The sequence below is a fragment of the Rhinopithecus bieti genome, unplaced genomic scaffold, assembly GCF_001698545.2.
Source record: "Rhinopithecus bieti isolate Rb0 unplaced genomic scaffold, ASM169854v2 scaffold_16097, whole genome shotgun sequence".
In the NCBI taxonomy this organism is placed as follows: domain Eukaryota; kingdom Metazoa; phylum Chordata; class Mammalia; order Primates; family Cercopithecidae; genus Rhinopithecus; species Rhinopithecus bieti.
Genome location: NW_016808851.1, coordinates 1,291,817 through 1,301,912, shown reverse-complemented (window position 1 = coordinate 1,301,912; position 10,096 = coordinate 1,291,817). Strand labels below are relative to the sequence as shown.

The window sequence follows — 10,096 nt, the reverse complement described above, 5'->3', positions numbered from 1 at the left end:
TGAGCCACCGCGCCCGGCCCAGAATGTCATTTTTCTATCTAGATGTTTACTACCTATTTAATTTATTTTATTCTTTTTTATATTTTAAAATATATTAAAACCTTAAATCATCTGGAACTTATTTTGGTATAGGTTTGTAGTGAATAACAATAGGAGTTTTATCCAGATGACGTATATATTATTCCCAAAGAAAACTCCATTTTTCTTTATCTTTCCCTTTGATTTTGTAATGGCTTTTCTCATGTATTTAATTTTGTTGTATAATAAGGCTTATCTTTGGATAAGCCTTGTATACCCATTATCACACTGTTCTTTATTATGTATTAGAAAGTATTATAGTATTATGTGATAAATATACAGAATGCAAATTACTACAGTTTTACAATATACTGTTAAATGTTAGAGTAATTCTCCTAATTCTAGAGTCTTCTTTCTGAAAAAAAGATTAAGTTCTACAAAACTTCCATGAGGGTTGAGTTGGAATAGCAGTAAAGGTATACATTAATTAGGTAACAATGGACACTTCTCCACCCAGGGACATGAATGTCTCTATTTATTCAATTCTCCTCCTATCTGTATTTGTTAACCAAACCTTATCTTGACTTCAGTTTACATTTCTCTTATGAAGGTTACACATGGGTCTCTCATATCATCATGGCTGGGTCCCACTAGATCCACCCCAATCTACTCAGATCAGCTCCACTTTTGTCTGCTTTGTACATTGTCTCTAAATCATCTTTTAGAGTTCTGCAATTTAACGTGATATGAAAAATCACTGGACTAACCAATGTGTTAAAATCCCTTCCACTCCGAAAAGCTTGATTCTATTATCTCCAAAATGCATGGTGCTTTCTTGTCTCTGCCTTTGCTAATACTGTTCTTCCTCCTACCTGAAATGGATACCCACTCCAAATCTACGTATCCCAGCTATTTGGGAGGCTGAGGCAGGAGGATCACCTGATCCTGCAGAGGTAGAGGCTGCAGTGAGCCCTGATGGTGTCGCTGCACTCCAGCCTGGGCAACATAGTGAGACTGTTGAAAGAAAGAAAAGGAACGAAAGAAGGAAGGGAAGAAGGAAGGAAGGAAGGAAGGAAGGAAGGAAGGAAGGAAGGAAGGAAGGAAGGAAAGAAAGGGAAAAGGAAACAACAGGACCAGCCTGGGCAACACAGCAAGACTCTATGAAAATTTAATTTAATTTAAAATAATAATAAATAAAAATAAACACCTTCACCAATGTCTGTCCTAAATCTTTTGGAGATCTCTTGTATTACTAATGGACACACTCGTGGTTAGCATGAACAACTTAAGATTTATGGAAACATCCAGATTTATCCTGTGAAAATACCGTTAACTTCTTACATTCCAGTGAGTGAAAAGGCATGGATTTGAAGATTTGTCCACAGAGCGATGAATGGCTGTACTCTCAGTTTCTATCCGTGTGATAATCTACCCGTCCTCACAGTCACAAGTTGTTTACATACTAGAAAATGTGTGAGAGGTGGAGGTAAGGGGTGGCAGCTGTGGAGGCCAAAATAGGTTTTGGTTTTTTTTTTTTTGGTTTGTTTACCAACTGGATTTTGCTCTGGTTAAGACAACAAGGTACAAACCAAGAGAGATTTGTGTTTTTGAGTGTAGCAAGACATTCTAAATAAATGTTCCTTGAAGAGGTGGCCTTTACATCGTGGAACTTTGGCAAAAATCCAAAAAAATAAAGGAGTGGACAGAAGCAGCATGGAACTGGGCTGGGGGATGGAGTCAGCAGTTGAGCTCACATCAAACAGCTTTTGAATGTATTTCTTCAGCTCTTCTTTGTATTAATGTAATATATCCAGAAAAGCAACCTTTTTTGAGGGTCTGCTGTATGTCAGGGACTGTCTGAAGTGCCCCCCTAACCAAGACTCAGTGTGTAACCTCAATTTGACAACTGTTGGAATCAAAGCCTTATGCTAAAAGTCTATAATCCCACAGTCTGTAATCCCCTCCCTCATCCCTCTTGCCCCATTCATCTGGGCATCCATCTGAACTTCACAAGGAAAAGAACTTGGTACCTTTGGCTCCTTCTCAACCACATAAGAGCAGCAAAGCAGAACAACGTAGGGATAGAAAGTATCTTAGAAACTATTAGTTTGCGAGGGCTACCAAATACTGTATGCCAAACTGGGTGGCTTAAAATAACACAAACATATTGTCTCAGAGCTCTGGAGGTCAGAAGACTGAAGTCAAGGTTTTGCCCATGTTCCCTCTGAAACCTGTAGGGAAAAACCTTTCCTTGCCTCTTCTAGTTTCTGGTGTTTTCTAGCAATCCTTGATGTTTTTTGGCTTGTAGCTGTATCACTCCACTCTGCACCTGTCACCATGTGGCCGTCTTCTCTCGTTTCCCTGTCTCTGTGTCTCTTCTCTTCTTCTTCTTCTTCTTTTTTTTTTTTTTTGAGGTGGAGTCTCACTCTGTCACCCAGGCTGGAGTGCAGTGGTGTGATCACGGCTCACTGCAACCTCCGCCTCCAGGGTTCAAGCGATTCTCCTGCCTCAGACTCCCGAGTAGCTGGGATTACAAGTGTGCACCACCATGCCCAGCTAATTTTTGTGTTTTTAGAAGAGACAGGGTTTCGCTATGTTGGCCAGGGTGGTCTTGAACTCCCGAGCTCAAGTGATCTGCCCACCTCGGGCTCCCAAAGTGCTGGGATTACAGGCGTGAGCCACTGTGCCAGGGCCAGAACTTTAATATATCTCTTGTGGGGAGGGGACACAATCCAACCTGTAATAGAGACTAATAGTTTCTAAGATACTTTCTAGCCCTTGTTCTGCTCATTTGTTTTCTTTTGGTTTTAAGGAAAGTTAGGATCTCAGAGGTTGAGTTGGAGAGTCAATCTGTATGAAATGGTACATTATTACTCTTGGCAGTCTTGATTTCAGGAGACTGGAAACCCATTTTTCTCTAGAGTAAGCTAAAAGAAGTTCTTGGATCACAGAACATAAAGAAGAATGAACCAATCTGACTATAAGAGATCCTCCTTCCAGCTTGACTTCCGAAGCTACTAGAACAAAGGTCAGGATGTTTCCCATTCTCTTCTTTGGGCTTCATTCTCTGTTGAAAGGATTTCTTTCAATGGTAGGTAACGTCGTCAGTTCCCAAGTTTTATCCTGGGAGCTCCTAGTTCTAGAAAAGGATTGCCTTCAAGGCTGGATCCCAAAGGCAGACGCCCTGGGGGAGAGAGCTGGCGGCCCATGGGGATACGTGAGCTTGATCTTGGACCAGTGAACTTCCATCAGAGGAATGGAGCACCATAAAAACAGGCCAGTTTCTGACCAGGCACAGTGGCTCACGCTTGTAATCCCAAGACTTTGGGAGGCTGAGGTGGGCGGATCACTTGAGGTCAGGAGTTTGAGACCAGCCTGGACAACATGTTGTGGAACAATGTCTCTACTAAAAATACAAAAATTAGCCAGGCATGGTGGTGCATACCTGTAATCCCAGCTACTCGGGAGGCTGAAGCAGGAGAATCACTTGAACCCAGGAGGCGGAGGCTGCAGTGAGCCGAGATGGCATCACTGCACTCCAGCCTGGGCGACACAGTGAGGCTGTGTCCTGAATATAAACAAATTTTTAAAAAAGGCAGTTTCTGCAGGAGCTTCACAGGGGAAGACAAGGGGAACAGGAGGCTGAGAAGACAATATGAGAGATGTCCACTATAAAAAGATAATTCAAGAGCGAAAATCCAATTTTTATGTAAATTATCCAGATGGGCTCCAATGCTTATTCATACTCACCAAAGAAATTGCTCTGTCCTCTATTTTATGTCATTTAGTAGATCAGGTTTATGTCTGTGCCCCAGAGAAAGGACCCATGACATTTACTACATTTGAATTCAAATAGTAATTTTAGATTAATTTGAAAATTGATTAGGTCAGATGTTTCTGCAGACATGTTTTTGCCCTTTTATGGTATGGGGGGTCAAATATCCATTTATGAGTCCAGGATTTCTTTGTAAAACAGACTTTCAAGTCAATTATTAACATCCACTGGAGTTTAAACATGACCATTTTAAAGTGCATATTTTCTCAAAATATCCTTCTTGCATATTTTACCAAAATATCCTTCTTTTAATTTCTTTTAAAGTATTTGTTTAACTATGAGAAACAGGTAACGATGCAAACTCTAGGACTGTCATAAGTGAATTAAATGTACCTATTTCTGGATTATCACTATCGATTGTCAGGCTTAATCAGTTAGAAAGTAAAAGTAATTTTTACCTCTTTCTGCTAAACTAGAGAACAGAGTGAGTATGGGAAGATGACCTTTTTCCTAGCAAAATGGCAAATTCTCAAGGTCGTAAGTGACAGATTGCTCTCCTGAGTCCACAGCTTGGCTCCCAGCTGCCAAAAGGTCATCTTCATCTGGATATGTGCAGACACCGCACGCTCAGCTCATGCAGAACAACTTCACCCCGAGCCTTCTCCAGCACTCGCTCCGTCAATGCCATCATCATCATCCACGCTGGGCAAACCGAGGACCCAAACTCCTCTTTCTTTTCCCACCTTTCCCTGCCTTCCATGTGTCCTCCAAGTATGACTCAGGACACTACCTACATCAGTGGTTCCCAGACTTGGCTGAGTATCCGAATCCCCTAAAGGAGGACTTCTTTTTTTTTTTTTTTTTTTTTTGGAGATGGCTGGAGTGCAGTGCTGTGACCTTGGCTCACTGCAACCTCCACCTCCTGGGTTCAAGCAATTCTCCTGCCTCAGCCTCCTGAGCAGCTGGGATTACAGGCACCTGCCACCACGCCTGGCTAATTTTTGTATTTTTTGTAGAGATGGGGTTTCACCATGTTGGGCAAGCTGGTCTCGAACTCCTGACCTCAGATGATCCACACGCGCAGCCTCCCAAAATGCTGGGATTACAGGTGTGAGCCACTGCACCCGGCCCTGCTAAAGGACTTCTGAATGAATTCAGATTTGGAGTCCCCTTCCTAGAGACTGAGTCAGTCAGTACATCTGGAAGTGGCCTGAGCGTCTGCATTTTAAAGTCCTCCCCAGCCTCCTAAGGTGATTTAATAATGACCAGGATTTAGGACCAGCTGTCCTAAGCATCTCCATCCCCACTACTGCTGCCCTAGTTCAGCCCCCAGCACCTGCAGCCCCGCTTCTGCACTCAAGTTCTGCATTCTCTCAGCCATCCTCTACCGCGTTCAACAATACCACAGCACACACATTGAATGCCTATTTTTTTTCCAGGTACTTTGTTAACCAGTGGAAGTACAAAGATGAATAAACCATACTCCTCCCCTCAAGACAACTCTTTCATGAGGGAGATAACCTAGGAAAGTGGAGTCTATTCATGAGACCACTGCTCTAACTAGAAGAATAAGAAGTACCAGAAGGTTACAAAAGAGGAACTGATTAGCTCAACCTGAGAAAGTCTCCTAAAGCTTCACAGAGGAAGGAATGCTGAAGTGGGGATGAAGAGGAGTTGATAAGAAAAAAAGTAAGGATGGGAGGGAGGGAGAGGACATTTCAGATAGTGCTAAGCATGGGGATAATAGGACTACATTGGCTTTTTTTGTTTGTTGACTTGTGGAAGCGCAGTTTCTGTTCTTATAGGCAAATGTTGGGTTCCTTCTTTCTTTCTTTTTTTTTTTATTTTTTGTGGATACATAATAGTTGTATATTTTTATGGGGTACATTAGATTTTTTTTTGTGACAGGGTCTTGCTGCATCACCCAGGCTGGAGTGCAGTGGTGCAATCTCAGCTCACTGCAGTCTCCGCCTCCTCGGTTCAAGTGATTCTCCTGCCTCAACCTCCCAAGTACGTGGGACTACCGGGTGGGTGTCACCACACCCAGATAATTTTTGTATTTTTAATAAAGATGGCGTTTCACCATATTGGCCAGGCTGGTCTCGAACTCCTGACCTCAAGTGCTCCACCCGCCTTGGCCTCCCAAAGTGCTGGGATTGCAGGAATGAGCCACCGCGTGGGGCCCATTCTGTGCTTTACAACTCCCAGCTGTAGAAGTCGGCAAGGCAAGCCACTTAACCTTTCTGAATCTGTTTTATCATCTTATAAACCAGGTTTAATAATAATTACCAAGTAGGCTTGAGGATTTAAAGAGAAAAATGCTTATTAAAACATTCCCAGCCTAATGTTCTCTTTCCTGACATGGGTGGCTACACAAGCATCTGCTTTGTGAGAATTTATTGAATTGTATGTTTTTTTGTGCACTTTTCTGTATGTGTGTTGATATCAATTAAAAAGTTAGAAACAACTATCTAGCTTACTGGTGTCTTAATAAATGTTCTAAATATTGGTTCTCTTTCCTCCTTGTCTTTTCCTGCTGGAAGCAGATGACCAGAACTGGGTTGGATGGCTAATGAAGGAATGACATGCCAACATTTGCAAGAGGTGGAATGTGCTGTTACAATGACGTACAAAGAGCAGTAAGATGAAATTTAATAGGAACCAACATGCAGGAGGTTCAAAAAGAAACAGCACAAGTAATGAGCTGAAGATGTGATTTAAGAGGAATTATGAAAAAGCTCAGAGATTTTAACTGACGCAAACGTAATCTGAGTCAATAGCCCAGCTTTGCCACTAAACTCTATGACCCTCTGCAAAACAAGCAAGCAGATAAACCCAAAGTGTAACCAAACCAAAACAGAAATCTCGATACAAGGTTAGGTTTCTGTAGCAGTGTAATGCTCAAATCCTAGAAATAAATACACCCATTGATTCCTTCATCCATGGGATCATATCTACATTGAAGGCTTTCAGTCATCGAAGCCTTTTCTTAGGATGGGCCTAGACCATTGACCATGTCCAGAGTTCAGTGACTAGGATCCTGAGAGGTCTTAAAACCATGTCGGGGCACAGTGGCTCATGCCTGTAATCCCAGCACTTTGGGAGGCCAAGGCAGGCAGATCACTTGAGGCTAGGAGTTCGAGATCAGCCTGGCCAGCATAGCAAAATCCTTTCTCTACTAGAAATACAAAAATTAGCTAAGTGGGTTGGCGCCCGCTTGTAATCCCAGCTACTCCAGTGGCTGAGGCACGAGAATCGCTTGAGCCTGGGAGGCGGAGGTTGCAGTGAGCTGAGATTGTGCCACTGCACTCCAGCCTGGGCAACAGAGTGAGACTCTGTCTCAAACAAAACAATAAAACAAAACAAAACACCTCATATCATATAAAGATCTGGAGAATTTTTAGCTTTAAGAAAATATTTGGGCCAGGTGTGGTGGCTTACGCCTGTAATCCTAGCACTTCAGGAGGCCGAGGCGGGCAGATCACGAGATCAGGAGATCAAGACCATCCTGGCCAACACGGTGAAACTCCGTCTCTACTAAAAATACAAAAAATTAGCCAGGCGTGGTGGTGGGCACCTGTAGTCCCAGCTACTGGGGAGGCTGAGGCAGGAGAACAGCGTGAACCCAGGAGGGGGAGCTTGCAGTGAGCCGAGATTGTGCCACTGCACTCCAGCCTGGGTGACAGAGCGAGACTCCATCTCAAAAAAATAAAAAGTAAAAAAATAAAAATAAAATAAAATAAAATAAAATAAAAGAAAATATTTGGAGGCTGACTGGGAGGGCTTCAAGCATTTGAAAAGATTTTGTCAAGAGTGATTGGATTTATTCTATGTAGTTCAATGAGGGAATATTCAGTTCAATAAGGTGAAAGTCTGGAAAAGAGTATTTTGGGCCATTTTAAGGAATGAGGTAGCGTTCTCTTTCCCTCTCCCAACATGGCGCCTCAGAAAAAAGAAGAACAAGAAGGGGAAGACCATCTCCCTAACAGACTTTCTGGCTGAGGATGGGAGTGGTGGTGGAGGAAGCACCTATGTTTCCAAACCAGTCAGCCGGGCTGATGAAACCGAGGATCTGGAAGGAGAATTTCAACAACTCGGCACAGTAATGACGACGATGCGTACAGAGCGCCTCCAACTGATCGTTCCATCCTTCCCACTGCTCCACCGGCTGCTCGGGAACCCAGTATCGACCGGAGCCGTCTTCCCAAATCGCCACCCAACACTGCTTTCCTGGGGAACCTCCCCTATGATGTTATAGAAGAGTCAGTTAAGGAATTCTTTAGAGGACTAAATATCAGTGCAGTGCGTTTACCACGTGAACCCAGCAATCCAGAGAGGTTGAAAGGTTTGGCTTATGCTGCATTTGAGGACCTGGATTTCCTGCTCAGTGCCCTGAGTCTCAGTGAAGAGTCTCTAGGTAACAGGAGAATTCGAGTGGACGTTGCTGATCAAGCACAGGATAAAGACAGGGATGATCATTCTTTTGGCCGTGATGGAAATCGGGATTCTGACAAAACAGATACAGACTGGAGGGCTCGTTCTGCCACAGACAGCTTTGATGACTACTCGCCCAGAAGAGGTGATGATAGCTTTGGAGACAAGTGTTGAGATGGTTACGATTCAGACCGGTATGGCGATGGGGATCCGGATGGGGATCGGGATGGCCCACGCCGGGATATGGATTGATACGGTGGCCGGGGTCGCTGTGATGACCGAGGCAGCAAAGACTCTGATGGAAGCTGTGATTCCCGGATAGGCAGTGGGGGAAGAGCATTCGGCCGTGGGTATTGCAGGGATGATGACTACAGAGGAAGCGGGGACCGCTATGAAGACCGATACGACAGACAGGATGATGAGTCGTGGAGCTCCAGAGATGAGATGATTACTCTCGGGATGATTATAGGCATGATGATAGAGGTCCCCCCGCCAAAGACCCAAACTGAATCTAAGACCTCCGAGTACTCCTAAGGAAGATGATTCCTCTGCTAGTACCTCCCAGTGCAGTCCAGCTGCTTCTATCTTTGGAGGGGCAAAGCCCGTTGACACAGCTGCTAGAGAAAGAGAAATAGAAGAACCGCTGCAGAAGAAACAAGAGAAGTTGCAGCGTCAGCTGGATGAGCCAAAACCAGAACGACGGCCCCGGGAGAGACACCCAAGCTGGCGAAGTGAAGAAACTCAGGAACGGAACGGTCGAGGACAGGAAGTGAGTCATCGCAGCCCGGGACCTCCGCCACATCTGGCAGAAATGCACGAAGGAGAGAGAGTGAGAAGTCTCTAGAAAATGAAACACTCAATAAGGAGGAAGATTGTCACTCTCCAACTTCCAAACCTCTCACACCTGATCAGCCCCTAAAGGTAATGCCAGTCCCTCCACCAAAGGAGCATGCTTGGGTGAAGCGAAGTTCTAACCGTCCTGCTCCATCTCAGAGCTCAGACACAGAGCAGCAATCCCCTGCAAGTGGTGGGGAAAAAGTAGTTCCAGCTCAACCATCTGAGGAAGGACCAGCAAGGAAAAATGAAAATAAAGTAGATGGGATGAATGTCCCAAAAGGCCAAACTGGGAACTCTAGCTGTGGTCCAGGAGATGGAGGGAACAAAAACCGCTGGAAAGAGTCAGATAGGAAAGATGGCAAAAAGGATCAAGACTCCAGATCTGCACCTGAGCCAAAGAAACCTGAGGAAAATCCAGCTTCCAAGTTCTGTTCTGCAAGCAAGTATGCTGCTGTCTCTGTTGATGGTGAAGATGAAAACGAGGGAGAAGATTACACCGAATAGACCTCTACATCCTGTGCTTTCTCCTAGTTTTCTCCACCCTGGAACATTCGAGAGCAAATCAAACCTCTATCCAGACAAGACAAAATAAAACTCACCATCTCCTTAAGACCTTTCTTACCTTTTTTTAAAAAACAATAAGTGAAATTCTTTTGCATGCTGCTGCAGCCTTTAATGTATTGAAGTAACTGGAGAATCGCCAATATAGCCAGAGAGAAAGAGACTACAGCTTTTTAGAGGAAGAGTTGTGGTGCGGTTATGTCACCATGCAGTTGCCATGTGATTAGTGCCTAGGGGCGGCCATTTAGCAGAAATGGTAATGACAGTGATATAAAGTCTGCAATCTGGTGGGGCAGTAGGGGAGGGAGGTAGAAGGAAAAGTGTGAGATTTCTACCTTTTAGTTATTATCCTATTGTGGCATATATGAATTCTCAAACATTATCTGAATGAATTTTTCACTCTTGGAAAGGTAGATTTAGCCTCAAGTTGTTTTAGTGTCCAGGAGGCTGCCAACCCCTCCTCTTATTTAA

At 44.0% G+C, this 10,096-nt stretch overlaps 1 pseudogene; it reads left to right on the top strand.

The window, feature by feature from the left end:
• The window catches only part of LOC108539127 (eukaryotic translation initiation factor 4B pseudogene), a 14,215-nt pseudogene extending 4,485 nt beyond the window's left edge, over nucleotides 1-9,730 (top strand).
• The last annotated feature ends 366 nt before the right edge of the window (nucleotides 9,731-10,096 follow it).